Source organism: Lytechinus pictus, chromosome 3 (genome assembly GCF_037042905.1).
Source record: "Lytechinus pictus isolate F3 Inbred chromosome 3, Lp3.0, whole genome shotgun sequence".
In the NCBI taxonomy this organism is placed as follows: Eukaryota; Metazoa; Echinodermata; class Echinoidea; order Temnopleuroida; family Toxopneustidae; genus Lytechinus; species Lytechinus pictus.
This window is the reverse complement of record NC_087247.1, coordinates 44,428,949-44,445,291: the sequence shown is the minus strand read 5'-3', so window position 1 is coordinate 44,445,291 and position 16,343 is coordinate 44,428,949.

Here is a 16,343-nt window from a genome sequence, read left to right as displayed (position 1 = left end):
ACAAGAGTCATTTGCAAATTAAAAAAAGATCTTTCGAGGAGATGGGAAAATAAATAATATACAAAAGGACAATGATTGTGGTGTTTCACAATCAGAAAATTAACAGGTTGCATTAGTGAAAATACATCATCTAAATAAAAAAACTTTTACCCACTCTTAAGTTTCAATTTGAGTACAATAACAATATCTTTGTAATATTATTATTATTATAAATGGCACAGAAGATTTAGATTATTGTAACCTTTGCAAAGAAGGTCAAATGCTTCCCGCGGAGGTGAAATTGTTCTACAGAGCAAGACTATCACTGATTTTTAAATACTTGATCAAAATTCTGTCATTTTGTGTCACATGACCAATTACTGTTCAAATATAGACACATCAAACACGTGAAATCTAGGGGGAGGGGGCTCATCAGTCTTTAGGATCTGTTAATGACCATGATTATTAAATATATTGACTCGTATATTGATAATCATTCCTTGTGACAACAAACCTCAATTTTTGGACTATATTATAAAATTTAATTATAATTCAGTATAAATTGCATACGAGCGAGGCATACATGTACGGTAGTTTGTCTTCTAATTGTATTTATTGTTATCACTTAACAATCCCATGTAAACATCGCGTTAGAAATGCGTTATGAATATTCGCAGTTTTAGGAAATATTCAATCGTCATATCAATTTTTTATTTATTATAAAATGATGATAAGCTATAGCATACCTACAAAATGAGTAAAAACCTTTGCCTCTCGTCATATGGGTCTTGGCAAAGTCTTGTCTGACTGCAATTTGACGTATATCAACACTACTTTGATTTATTCTAACACTAAAATGACCCGAATTCCAGTGCAAAATAACTCTTATAAAAAAAATATATTTTTATATCATATATCTTACCAAGAGGCACCCCTGGATGCTTCTGAAACGATACAGAATATTCACTTCTAGGATTTCCAGGATAAATTATAATCGGTGGGAGAAGAGCGGTTTGGAAATAGAGAAGTCAGGCGGACCCCTGGGGATGATTTTGACCGATACGGCTGGCTGCTGTTCCGCAGGTTCCGAAAAGGGTCTCCAAAGTCATATTTTGGAAGGATATTTCGTGTAAAATTCAGACATCATAATGTCTGACACCTGTTGCTGTATGTCACGCATGTTGATACGAGAATCGACAAGATTTACTTGTTGCAGACACCTTCTGACTAACGATGGACAAGTAAATAACCCTGTGTATTTTTTTTTACAAAAGAAGCATTTTTGGACCGAAAAAAAAATCGTAATACCGTTTTCAATATTTGGCACGGTTGGTATTTTCATCATGTTAAGTTCATATATGCAAAGCCGGTGTAATAGTATCCAAGTCCTTTGGAAGTGCATACGGACGTTAAAATACTATAAAATGTTTATAATTGATTATTAACTTATCTGACTCATTTTAAGACGTATCTGTAAACAAAATTGTCTATACATCTTTGCTATTATGATAAGTATGAATTGAACTATATACTCAGCAAAAACTGTGGTGTTAACCGGTGTACATAGAGGACCACAACAATTATTTCACACCGATGTTAAACTGACAGTGTTAGTTTAACACCTATAGGTGTTATTATAACACCTTTGGTTGTTACAATTTACACTCTTTGGTGTTATGTTCAATCTGTAGGGTGTAATTTTAACACATTAGGGTGTGGTCGTCTATTAACATGTCAGTTTTAACACCACAGTTTTTACAGTGTAGGTATAGAAATTGTGATTATTATTGAAACGGAATCTTATGTTTATCTTATCTGTTTCATAAACTTCTTGTCAGAGCATCGCTGATAATGTAAAGTTTAACAATTTACTTACTTTGCATTTCAATACATGATTTTAAGTTTGACATTTTTCCACTCATGCTATAAATATTCAAAACTCGTTATACTTTACTTTGTAATTTTGTATAGATATGGATTAAGAGAAATTAAGTCGAACAGAATCTCACGAAATGACCTCTCTAGCCTTTTGTCTGTATTAAATGATGTACCAAAAGTATTTTGGTAGAATACGCGTAAATTGCTTAGAAATATACAAAGTATGCACGGTATTCCTGTATAGGATGATACAAACAATACGTCCTATGATGTGTTGATGATCGTCCGTGTCCTCGTCTTTACAGTTGAATTTCAGTATTCTACAAAGTTAGGTTAATGTTAACGTACCAGATCAATTGATCTTGATTATCAATACTTGAATCCTTCTGGTGCATTATTTAGTGATATGTTTTGACAGTCTTGATATGAAAGCATAGAAGGCCTGAATGTTTCAGTCAAAGATGAAATATAAATCAAAGAAAAACAATACCAAAAGAAATTAAATTATTTCAAAATAGATCAAGTTTTTAACGCACCTTACCAATTGCATTGTGGCGAAATTGCATTGGTGTTGGCGATGTAGACAAGCAAACGTATCCACAGTAATAATTCATTTACTTGAAAGTGTATGTGGTATGCACTTAGGCAAAGAGTTGTTTACTTCCTATGTTCACAAAGATCTAATCCATTCTCGTTTTATTTATCTGAAATTCTTTCTATGTCAGGATGAGAGGGGTTCTCTAAGGTTTGATATCAAGTTTACACAATAGATGGATAGCTATCACCTCAAAATAAAAGTGCAGAATATAATATATATCCCTTCCGGTGAACAGAATAATCAATTAGCAATTTTATTACCATGCAGTTCTTATCTAAGATGCATCATCAGACCTAGATCTCAGTGGCATTTGGAATTCAAAATCTGATATAATTATGACTTCATGGGTGGTTTAAAGAGTAAGGAACTAGAGATCATTGACATATATCGATTTGGGGTGATGAATTCAAGAGTGAAAAATGACAATTTTACGATCATGTTTTCCTTTACTCCTTTATCATCCCAAAAAATAATTTACAAACACAAAATACTGGGATCAATAACACAGGAATCATGTCAATTGTAAGTTAGACTTTTTATTTGGTTGTTTTCTAAAGATGGTCACAGACTATTCTTTGTTATCTCTTCTATTATTTTTTAGGAACAGACTTGTATCATGCAAGGCTACTCTTTACGAGGATACGCACCAAATAAATACATGTGTCATTTTAGTTTGAAACTTGACTGAAAAGGCAAACTCTGATTTTCTTTTAAAAGACATAAACGGACGGCCCCCACAGGATTTTGCACCCGTCTTTTTCGCTCTTTTTGTTTTGCTTTTCAAAATTATGTTGATAAACTGGTATACTAAAACCAGTTGACTAGTTCGTTTTTAATTTCGTTCATTTCCATTACCAAAGATTATAATGTAATGTTTGCTTGCATACAACTTGAAAGGATAAGCAATAAATCACGAAGCAACAATATTTAGTCAAGATTATACAAGTAGGTTGGGGATGGAGGAGGCTGTGAAAAAGTGGAGCTTTTAGAGTGCAGACTATCAAAATATTCTTGTAAATGGTATAAACACAAAAAACACAAGTACAACAAGGTGACAACTTGAGCATAAGACCAATTTAATGTATGTATATTACGATCAACAAAATGGCAAGCATGATTTTACTCTAGAATCCTATAGTGAGGTCGTTCCTACATTAGGTGCTATATAGGTGATGTTGATTATTAGGTTAATTATTGTGTTTTCCCGGCATGACAAAATCGCAATAATCATGAAAATCTTCGAAATTGCCATTTTGTTTGACCTGCTTTTTCAATATATGACATCTCACAATCTCAGATTTTTCACAATAAAACTATAAACAAAAGTGAGTTGCAAAGCTTAATGTTGTGAGTTTACCTTTCATTAATATCATTTTTTTTAATTCGTTTGATGAAATGTGTGTGAAGATTGATTTTAATCACGAATAAAGACTTGATGTAGGCTTAGTATCCTTTCAGATTATACACAACTTAACGAGATGAATTTGCAATGCCAGCCTTTATGATATATGACATCTTTGACTGAAGAAACAATAGTTCGTGTTCCAAATTTAAATAAAGGAGAAATAATGTGACTGGATATGATGTGTTACATTTTTTCACCAAGAAGCCATGTTTAAAGTGTGAAAAATCAATAATATGAATTATTTTTGTATATTGTACGATAGAATCTTACAATTTTACGAATATGCATAGAATTTCGAATCCTTTTCCCGACAGTGAAAATCATGAAAATTGAATTGACAATTAAATCAGATTTAGCGCCCTCTACCGAAAATCATTTCCCCTATATAGGCTGTTGAGTCAACACGTATCATGTCAAGTTAATAATTGTAGCAAAAAGTAATTTGTTTTTATACTATAACATGGTAACTTATGAGATATTTGATTGTATTTTTCACGGAAGTATTTTAAGATGTAATATCCGTTTTCACCTGCCGTTGAAATCATTATTTTTTAAAAAGGAATAAAGGATTGGAAAAACAGAACTGATGTATGTCTCTATATACTTGTTATAACCAAACATAGTTATGCCTACTCAACGATTGTACAGTTGGTTTCTAGTATTGTAAATAGGATGTGTTAAGATATAATATTGTTTCATACAAGGTAGATTTTTTATTGCTTCAGGTTCTTGCAAATTATTTGATTGATGGATATGTCTTTTTTTTCCATTTGCCAGTTCTTGTCGTAGTTTATACATTTTGTTGTTACAAAATATTGATGTTTCATACTATCAATGGAACCCGACGAATAAAATCAATCAATCAATCAACCAACCAACCAACCAACCAACCAACCAACCAACCAACCAACCAACCAACCAACCAACCAACCAACCAACCAACCAACCAACCAACCAACCAACCAACCAACCAATCAATCAATCAATCAATCAATTAATCAATCAATCAATCAATATGTTGTATGTATACATAAACTGCTTTGATTATGATGTTATTCTTATACCTGAGACACGTGACGTCTGGATATACAACTCTCAATTTCTTCCCCTATCTCCCCCAGTTTAACTAAAAAAGATTTCTCTGACTCTGAAATCAACACAAAATAAAATAAAAACTCAGCCCTTGACCTCTTATCAAAATCCCTTTGTCATTTTACTTATATAGATTCCCTTTCCTGAAGAAACCTGTGTTCTTTCTCGTGGAAGTCTAGCAGGCTAATAAACGACGGTCAATAGATAACGAGTAGGTGGGGAGAAAGCATTATTTAGAGCGGCGACTCTTCGAAATGTTTGATTCCATTCTGACCGGTGACAAAAGAAAAACCAACTTGCCTCTAGGCAGAGGTTAAAGTCAACGTGTATGACAGTAGCCAAATAAGTACAGAAAAAACGTAACTTGTAAACTGACTATATTTGTCAAATGGCAAAAATCTTCAAATCAACATTTATGTAAGGCCTTTCTTATTCATTAATACATCTAGCCTGTGTGAAATACTAGCAGACTAGAGAGAGAGGGACAGAAGGAGGAAAAGTGTGTGTGAGGGAGTGTGTGTGAGGTGTGTGTGTGTATGTGTGCATGTAGGGGGTATGCTCTAAATGTCACATGATCTTTCACACGATCTGAAACAATAGTTTTTAAATGCAAAAGAGGGGAATATGAATTTGAGAGAAATTTTCGCATGTATTACATGATATGATTATAATTCATCATCGAGAAAGAGTTTATAACGTATTCATTTAATTCCTTCTTCTCGATCAATAAAAAATAAAAAATTTTACGAATATGTATTCAAATAATCAATAATACCAGATAAAAAAATCACATGAAAATAAAGGGAAGACGTGCAGCCTGTTTGTTTATTTGTTTATTCGTTTAATTCGTACATTTTCCACTCACGCACAAACCACGCCACTAATAGCCATGTATACCCCATCCTGGTCGTAAGATAAGACTTTACGTTATCACATCATTTTACTCAGAGGATTATGATACATGGGGACATACATCTGTACATGCTGTCGGGTTCTGAAAAATGCAAATCTGATCTTATGATTTTGTTTTTATTTTCCATTATTTCACATTTATGAGTGTTCAAATATTGATTTATTTTCAAATGAATTTATTTCTCTTAGTTTAGGTTTTGATTATTTCCTTGTATTTATTATACCATTGACTGAAACATTAGTATACATCTGTTTTTATTATTGTTGGGATGAACTTGATAAGTGGAAATGTCGTTCGTCTAACTTCTTTTTTTCGTCAGATTCTTACTTTTCTATAACCATGATAACTGAGATCTGTTTATAGATAGGTAGCGATCGAATTAAACGTATCATGGCATTAGATTAATTAATGACATTAAGAGCAGGCAGATTGTCATTTCGAGTCCCATTGAACAAGTTATAAATGGATAAACTCAAGCCCTGTAATTAGTGCTAACCTAAACCAATATGATCACCCTCTATAGACAACATAATCGAGTTACGCTCTCCCAGACTGTGAAGAGGCCTCATTGAGCTGCTAAGCACGCCTCCTCCAGCCCGCTGGCGTATTGGGGGTTGATGGGGGTGTTGGAAGGAATACAAAATGCATGCCGGGTCCTCAGCTGAGTACACGCTTACGAGTGGGGCTATCCCCTTCTTGGGCTAAAATCGTGATTTACGAGAATCTAATCAGTAAATATGGCGGGAAATGAGCCCTTCATCTTGTCTTATCAGATTCTTAATGAATTGCAAGCCATGTAGATCGCTTCATTTGCCATGTATCAGACATCAGAATATCCCAATTTAAGCCATCATTACGATTGTATGATCACAATGATCCTGTTAATAAGTAGACAGGGTAAACATCCATTTTTTGGGGGGAAAGGTGGTACAAAATCAATCCCATTCAATTGAGATATTCTAAATATTCAAACTCTTTTCAAACCTGTTTGACTAATAATCTTGACTATATATTGTACGTTTAGTACCGGCGTATAGTTGCTTTAATATTGTTTACATCAAGTTATTTACAAACATTAACTTTGTAATCGGTGGAAAGGGAAATAGACGAAAGGAAGAATTAAATTTATTCTTCCAAGGGGCACTGCTGCTAGATTGCTGATAAACATTATATAACCCGTGTATTTACATTTAAAACACAATGATTGCCACACAAACAGTACTGAAATTTATTAGTTCTAAATGTTGGGGCTCCCACTTTCCTCACGTTTATGTAAATCAGACATGTCTTTTTTTCTTCTCATCTTAGGTTAGCATGGTAAGAAAAGCTTGGGTAAGTCAGCGAGAGATAATGAAAAGCTGGCATTGTTGGTACATTGGTGAGACGAAGATAATTATGTTCTGTGAGGATTATTGATTAAAAATAATCGTGTTTTATACAATCATTATGGGTTTTTTTTCAAATCAATGCAAATACATATTTGTTTCTAAATATGATTTAGAAAATGCAAAAAAAAATGATATTAAAGTTCATAATATCGTTTGAATTTACATGAATTTTCTACAATTTGACGGATCGTGGGTTTTTATCCCACCTATGGGCAACAGCACCAACATCATGGTAATCATGGTGTAATCATGGTGTTACGATCAGGGTTTCAACTCTTTGGTTCAATACAGTTCAACAATTTTATTAGAGAATGAAAGAGGGCTTGCGGGAGAGGGATCTTTCATTTCGTCACATCTTTAGAAATTAATCAATTGATTAACCTTGCAGTTTGGACATAATAGGATTAAGTTTACCTATATTTATATGTTAATCGTTCTATATTTTCTTTGTATGTTCTTACTCATATGCTTAACAGTATTATTCTAATTCATACATCAAAACTGATTACGGTGTTAAAAATATCAATACATATATATATGTATTGATATTTTTAACACCGTAATCAGTTTTGGTCATTATTATGCTCATATTAAGTTGTTGTTTTATCAAAAATAATCATCATGAAATAAACACAATGGAAGGGTTTATGTAAATTAACTTAAGTAAACTTTATAAAGATGGTGTAAAACTATCAGAAAAGGGAATAAAAAGGGAATAGCCGAATGGGTACTACCAACAAAAATTGATAAAAGATAATCTATGATAACAGAGTTGTAGGAAGATATGTGTAACGACTGCAGTGAATTTATTGTCAGTCACATTTGTGGCGGTGGTGGCAGTGGCGCGAATTAATGATGATAATGACTATGATAATCAGATGATGATAATATTTTGTTGATGATGAAAATGTATAAGAACAATAACAGCAACACGTGTGTGGGGTGAGCATAATGTGTGCGTAATTGAGTTTTTTATAGACGTGTATTGCAGGGGCCACGGAACCGGGGCGGGGGCTGGAGGGGACCCCCCCCCCCCCCACACACACACACACCTTTTTTGCCATAACTGTGTACAAAAATGTCAAAATGACCATCTCATTGTATTTTTTTTGCATGTTAAGCCCTCTCACTCTCAGTTCGGCTCAACCCTCCCCCCATTCAAAACCATTCTTCGGCCCCTGTACTAATCAGATACTAGGATTATTTACGTCTAGGACCAACCCTATATATAGTCATCTGATGTACTGTTTGTGACCAATGGCACATCGTACTCGTCATTGCTCGTTGTAGGCCGAATTATCCACGTGGTTTCTTCTTTGTATACAGAATGACCGAATAGAGCGATTAGCTATTTCACCACATCCTCGGTTAATATTGACAAGTGCAATAATCATAACGGAGAATTTAATTGTAGTCATTACTTGATCAATAAATCCAGATTATTATGATGACAGATGACACATGATAATTTGTAAGGTGAAACGGACTAAAGAAAGGCACAAGCAGCCTGGACAAGTTGATTATAAGTCGTTTTGCGTCGACGAGTTTGACACTGGTCTTCAATAAGCATTACTCATTTAAAGGGTGACTTTAATTGGCTTCGTGCATCGTGTGAACAACGACGGGGGTAGAAAGGCGGTTTCCCGTGCTCTTGAACGAGACTTTTCCAGTCGGGTGCGACACCGAGCACATGACAAGGTGTAGATGGAATTTCCAAAGGGAGGGCGAAGCCTATATGCAATGCATACAGACAAGAAGACAAAATATATCTGTCAGTTTTGGTATGTAAAGGCAGTCGGATTGTCGCAGAATAGTCTGGTTCGTTTGTGATTCATAAATTATTTGTTAATGTTTTGGTCGTTGCCCGAGGGATATGTCTGGCGGAGGGCGCGCATTATTATGGACGCGGACGGCATAATATTCGACAGCGTCAGTAAACGACTGTTGGCTACGATGTCAACATGTAACCCCCCCCCCCCCCAGTTCCCCTCTCTCTCTTAAAATGAAGATACATTTTCCTACTTCCACTCTTTCGTAAGTCATCATTAGTTTAATTCTGTATCTGTCTTTATTCACATTACCCTCCCCTCTCCTCACAATGTGAAGGCTCTATCCTCTGTCTTCCATGCAGCATCACGTGGTAAAACTTTCATTTATCTTATAAACGAATTTATGTTCCGAAATATTTAGTCTTTGTTTTCTTGTATAATGTGGAAGAAAAACACCGAACGATTTACTACGATATCGACCTTCATTCTACAGTTACACCTCAGAAACCGACCCCATATTGACTGATGCTATATGTCATTGGAAATAGCGTTCAAATTTGATCTGTCTGCAATCGATTTTGTCGGTGTGACTTGTTTAAAAAGAAACTGTGGCATAAAGTTGTAGATTGAATAATAGGCATTTAATTATGTTATAGGAGGCTTTCTTCAACAACGTCAGCGTCAGGCCATCAACTGAAAATGCTAGTATTTAAGATTGTTGTAATATGACGTCTATATTATTTTCAAGAAGAAATGTATTATGTGATAAATATTGTGATTATGATGTATTTCTCCTTTTCAATGTCATTGTTCATTTTTTATATTATCAAGAATGATTGTTATGTTATAGGAACTGTAGAAATTGAACTAAGAGAAACTAAACATCGATTTTTATTTTGTTTTAATCATACTTTCTGTATCCAAGGCAACGAAGAATATGATAAATATTTACAAAGTGTCTGAAAGCAATACACCATCTATCTACTTTCACCATGGTTATTGCCTACATCCTGATCCGTTTGATTTCTTCTAGATTTATTGTATTTTTTTGTTTTTATCACCCGTAAGTGATATTTTATGACGTTTTAATTAAGAATGACTTCGTATTAATCGATGCATTATGATACTTATGGAACTGACGAACGTGGACTATATGACATTGTTCGAAGTGTCTGTTTGGCAAGATATACTTTTTCTTTCAAACATGTAGGTATGGAGTTGAGAACTCTTGCAAGACCTCACGATTCATTGACAAATAATAGAACACATCCATATGCACGTCCATCCATGAACACTGCCGTGCTGGTGGTAGTGCATGGTTGTGATGGTGGTGGTGGTGGCGGTGGGGATGGTGGTGATGGTCGTTGTAATGGTGGCGGTGGTGGTGATGGTGATGGTGGTGGTGGTAGTGATGGTGGCGGTGGTGGTTGTTATGGTGGTGGTGGTGGTGATGGTGGTTGTAATGGTGATGGTGGTTGTAATGGTGATGGTGGTTGTAATGGTGATGGTGGTTGTCATGTTGGTGATGATCGGGATGGTGATAGTAATGGTGGCTGCGGTGAGAGAAGGTGAATCCAAAATACATCATTTTTAAAACAACACTATTATGTTGTTTTGATGTGTTAAAAAAAAAACGTATTTTTGTTTTGTTTTGTTTCAATTCAAGTAAGTGTCCACAGTCATGGCAGCGGCTAATCTAAGGGCGCAAGAAAATTGCAAAACAAGGCCAAAAGAAACATAACAAATGGATGGAAGAAGTACAGACCGATAACATAACATAACATAAAAGTGTAATCTGATGAACAACCCAAAAGCCATTGGCCTATTAAAAAAGATCACTAAAGATACCAACGGTTTAGGTTTTCAGTTAAAATTATAATGTATTTTATTTGGATATCCAGCTACATTGTGAATTAACGTTTTTGTAATTCCAGTTTCATCAAATTCGTTTCGCCCAATATTACAGGCTAAACGGATATATCAGTTTCTATTACGAGTTTTGTTTAGAATGCTTTCTTGGAAAAACATTTTCTATTGAAATTTATACTAAACTATATTAAAAATTCCTTGTTTGCTTGCCTTTTGTATTCACATTGTTGATCATAATCAAAACTATATTGCAAGCAATCTGAATATCAAATATAATTTAAATTACTTATTTATTCATACAAACAGAACAGCCAAGCTAATCCTAATCATATTCGATTTAACTCATTCAAAGATTGAATGTATATTGTTTAGCGCTGAGGTGATGATCTTTTGTCATATTTTACTTTGCTTTTATTGAGTTTTGCTTAGGTAAGTTCTGTTTTCCTCTTCTATTGCAACCCGTCTGAGTGTGATTCGCCGTTGATAGGGCCTTTCACCTTTTAATTGTTAAATTCTATACATTTGCATTTTTTTATTTGTGGCATGTGTGTAATCTTATGTATTCTATTATCATTTTCCCATTGTAATCATTTAGTTGAGAAATTTGCAACATACGCTATGTCTGACGCCCTCAAAATGTTTGGCTCATTATACAACTGTACATGAGCAAATCAAGCTATTGCAGGACCCGCTGTCAAATGGATAAATTACATTTGGAAAAAAAAATATCGTCATTGCTATTATTATCATTTATCGAATATTATCAAACATGGATCCTATGGAACTAAAGAAACTAAAAAAAAAATGCGCTCCCTCCCCCGAGCTCGTGTCCATAATTGTCAAGCTACAAAATGCTAACCGGAGGTAGATACTAAACCCCAAGGCTTCTTCCAACAAGATTGATCACGATATTGAAATATATTATGAAGGAATATTTAAAGGTAACCAGCAATTGTTATTGGATGTCGGTTGCTTGTTTGTTTGTTTTTACCAATGATCACATGTTTCGGAGATGTGGAGTTTTGAGATAGCGAATAAACTTTTGAAGCCCTTATCCCGGTAATTCAGTATTAATAAATACTGTATATAAATGTATATGAATTATCTCTCTGAAATCGCTTTTATTTTAATTGTATACATGTCACCCCCTGTGATATACAGTATGTAGAAATTTTTTTTTGGAAAGGGTGTATTTGTTGTTTCGTTTTTTTTTCAAAGGCCCAGTGAATTATCATGGCACAGAGAAATGAATAAATGCAATTGAAAGTTGAAACCTTTAAGGCCATCTTCTTACAGATCATATTCACATCGTTATGATTGTAATGTTTTACATGTGCGTTTAATTCATGACCGCGACTTTTCACCCAGTAGAAAGGTGTGCTTGGATACCGTCGGCTCACATCAGAGGCATACTTGGGCGGCACTCAGTCTGGAACGCAAGGACGTTCTTGTGTTTTATCCCCATGATATATTGTCTCTCAGGTGCGTCGAATGGTATGGCGATTCGGGTGGCCGTGGAATACATCACCCCGTGTGTGTCCGCCCAGGGTTTTGATGAAAGCCTCCCTCACCTGCAGATGAATTTGATTGTTATTCCGTCCTTTTTCCTTGTCATCACCTTCTCTTTATTTTTACATCTTCATCTCGAAACCATTTTTAACTGACCTGCTGACGTGTTAGAAGGCTGAATGAAGCTTTATATAATATTCGTCATGCTTATGGGCGTATATAGGCTGAACGATATGTTTGCGGCAGAGTTCTCGAAAAAAAAAAAACCGAGTATCTCCCTTCATACAAAAAGATGCATTGCAATATATACTTCTAGTTCTAGGTTTCTATATTAACTTGTTGATATTCTAAAGTAATGATGACAATAAAATTGGGTTATCAATATTCCAATTATTGTCCCAGTTGCAAACGCTTAAGCTGATTGTCATCATAGAAACGGTGTATTCTTCAAATCAGTCAATTGTTAGGTCTACTTCTACATACGATAGGCTAACCACCTAAACCTGAAGAAGATCTGTCTCTTTATTTAATTATCGCGTGAACGAAAATATATAAGTGTATTTTCGCAATTACTACGCAGAGGCTTTTAAGAAAGCACAAATGTCTTTGACAATGCAAATGACAATGGACAGCAAAGAGGTTTTGGTAGAAAGTTGGTGGACCTGGACAGCAGACCGTCCGAAAATTCGGACCGGACGAAAAATTGCAAATAATCGTTTGTCCAGGGTCCAGGACGACACTACCGATCTGATTTACCGATTTTCGATCAAAATTATGCTGTTTCGTCATCGAACGGCTTTTGACAAAAGATTCTCTGCGTTATAGAAAGCGTTTGCATAGTGATTGCGAAGATTCCCTAATGCCTTTGATGCCACCTAAGGTAATTGTGTCATATAGGCGGGGGCTTTATAAGAACTAGACCAGGAAACGTTTGAGTGAAAATGAAAAAGCCATTTTTTTTATTTTCTAAACTAACCAATTATACCGCATGTAGACTAAATATATAACAAACGAAAATCAGAAGCAATATGCCTATGCCATTTAGTGGTTAAGCTGCCAGCTGTATTTTTGTTGTTGATGATGTTGTTCTGAATCTTAGCAAAACATTTATTTCTTGGATCTTATTTTGATTAACAACAACATAAAGTATTGATGGAAGCACAAAAGTCGTCATAAGTTATGCTAATTAACTTAAGGTCAGTTCCACAATTAGATATCATACTGTTTACGATATCCACGGTGCGCCCTCTGCGCCAAATCCTAGAATATATTCACCTAATAGTGCATTGCGATTGGGTATTGCGTGACAGATCTCCTGCATGGCGGAATTTTTGATAGTGCGTTTTCTTTTTCAAGTAGTATGTCGTCTTATGTTTCCAGTTTCCTCATATCCTTCGATCTGCGGATCAAAGGAATTGTTTTCAGCTCGATGGATACGATTGACTAGAATTACACAAATGATTTTTGAGAATATTACGAGCCGTACTGGGTGCGGTTATTGTTAATGTATAGAGGTTTGAATGAGTACATTCATGTACGGTTTACACGATGCACTGGAGCCTTGCCCTTATTTCAAAGGACTTGCCCCACGTGTCTTGCTATCCAAATGAAGTAATAGTAAGGATTTGTTATCGATGTTGCAGGGAACATGGTTCCCCCATACCTGGTGTAAATTATTCCATTCCATTGTTTTATAATGTATAAAAATGTAGGTTTTAAAGCAACATATAATTACTCGACATGACGGGACGACATGGAGTCTCGGATTCTGCCGTCTCCCACACTCTAAGGCGTTTTTTTTCTTCAAGAAAGATTAAAAAGAAATATGTTTCTTATAAATATTTATATCAATGAAGATGTACATGGCTATTCTTATCATAATCATGTATAAGAAAACAGCTTGATTTTATTTATGAAGATCAAGACTATGATAATGGTGATGATGATGTAAGTGAAAATTATGCGAATGATGATTATGATGATGGTGGTGGTGGTGATGATGGTGTTAGTATTGATAATGATAATGATAATAACAAAAATGATGATAATATTATGTGATTTGCAATCACCTAATAATTATTTGTAAATTTTGTGATTTATTTCAATTTGTTATAATCATGATAATAAAAATAGAAAAAAAATAATGATGATAATATCAATACTTATAATGATGATGATGATGATAATGATAATAGTTATGATGATGACTAACATCATACAATGCGTTTGACCATCCAAAGTCCCCAACTTCAATCTGCATTTTTACTACACTGTAAAAACGCTGTTTGAATTTAAACACGTTGTTTAAGCCCATCACTCTAACATCTATTGTTTAAACTTTTTAAACAAGTTATTTAAAAAGTTTAAACAATTATTATCAACTAAAAATACATGTTTCATATGAAAATTTGCAATCAGCTAATAAATGACCAAAAATATGTATCATATGAAAATCATCATACGTTTGTTATGTTAAGTTAATATTTTTTTAATGGGGCACTGGATATTTGATTTTTCGTCTCCTCGTCTTAAGGAGATGTGAATATATTTTGTTTAGGTCGAGCGACATTCGAAAGTAGGGCCCCGAAATGTGACATCATTATAAAAATCAAATTTTGCATGAATAATTTCTTATCATATCTCTAAGAAGCATGATGAAATTCATTCACAGTTCAAATATTCCAATATAGCACTTGATGCACACATAATCATGATAATAAGACTAATTGAATTCAATGTAGTCTTTCCTACCAAATCTGTGCTGTTGATGTTTTTATCGTCATATCATATATTGAAAACGTAATAATTTCCCGAAAATGTGTTAATACTTACTATCATTATTGATAATGAATGTTTGTACCCTAAAACGTGTTTTAGATGATAAATTCTGAGATTTTTAGTCAGGTACCCGATCAAAATTGAAGAAACTATTTGGATGTTTCATTCTATTATTGTTTGATATAAGACATATGCTTATTCCAGTATGGGCTGATGGGAGTTTGAGGAAATAATCTTGTCTTTCTGATATCCATTCAGTAAATAAGTGGTCAAAGAGCCTTTTATTATAAAGAACAAAATGTATCGCCGAGAGATGGCGCTATGTACGAAATAATGCCAAATTTGAATTATAACGGTTGAAAAGGATATACAATGGCCATTATCACTTATGTATGATTTGAATGCTGATACTTAGGCCATAATTTACATTCTGACTCTTTACGAAAGCTTAAGTCATGGGTTTTAACATGAAAAAAGTGACGCCATCGCTTCTGCACTCTCTATATGTGAAGGCCTACACATATACATAATATTGTCAGATACTATGTCGTCAGTGAACATATTGAGTTTGATGTGTACATTTGGCCCCGTTACACAGGGATTAGCGATTGATTTTAAGCTGACTTTACGATTGTCAGCTTTGATTTTATCATGATGAGTAAACCTAAACCAACCATAATGTATAGGCCTACGATTTGGGTCTTTGTTATATTCTCTCTTTTTCAGAATCGTTGAAAACAAAAATTGGCAATAGACCAAAATTCGTACATCTGACTTTTATGTATTTGAATCATTACTCCATTTCAAAAGCTACCCCCTCAACCCGTAAAGGACTCTAAGCAAGCACTGATCATTTCAATGTCAAGGCTTTCATGGTGTTAATGTTTGCGTAAGCAACGTGCTAACAAAAGATAGGAGTTCGACTCAGGTCAATTGGTATTATCCCCATGAAGGTGTATTCCTAAGAAAAAAAAATTTTATTCTGAAATCATATTTCGAAGGTGTTATTATCATCAATATAACTGACAAAAGGTGATGAAAAGGTAATGACCATCAACTTAGAGGTCTATACTTTGCGATACTGAATTTGAAAAATCAGAACTTGATTTCAGAAATTGAATATATTAAATGAAATTGTCCAAACCTATGTACGAAAAACAAGTCG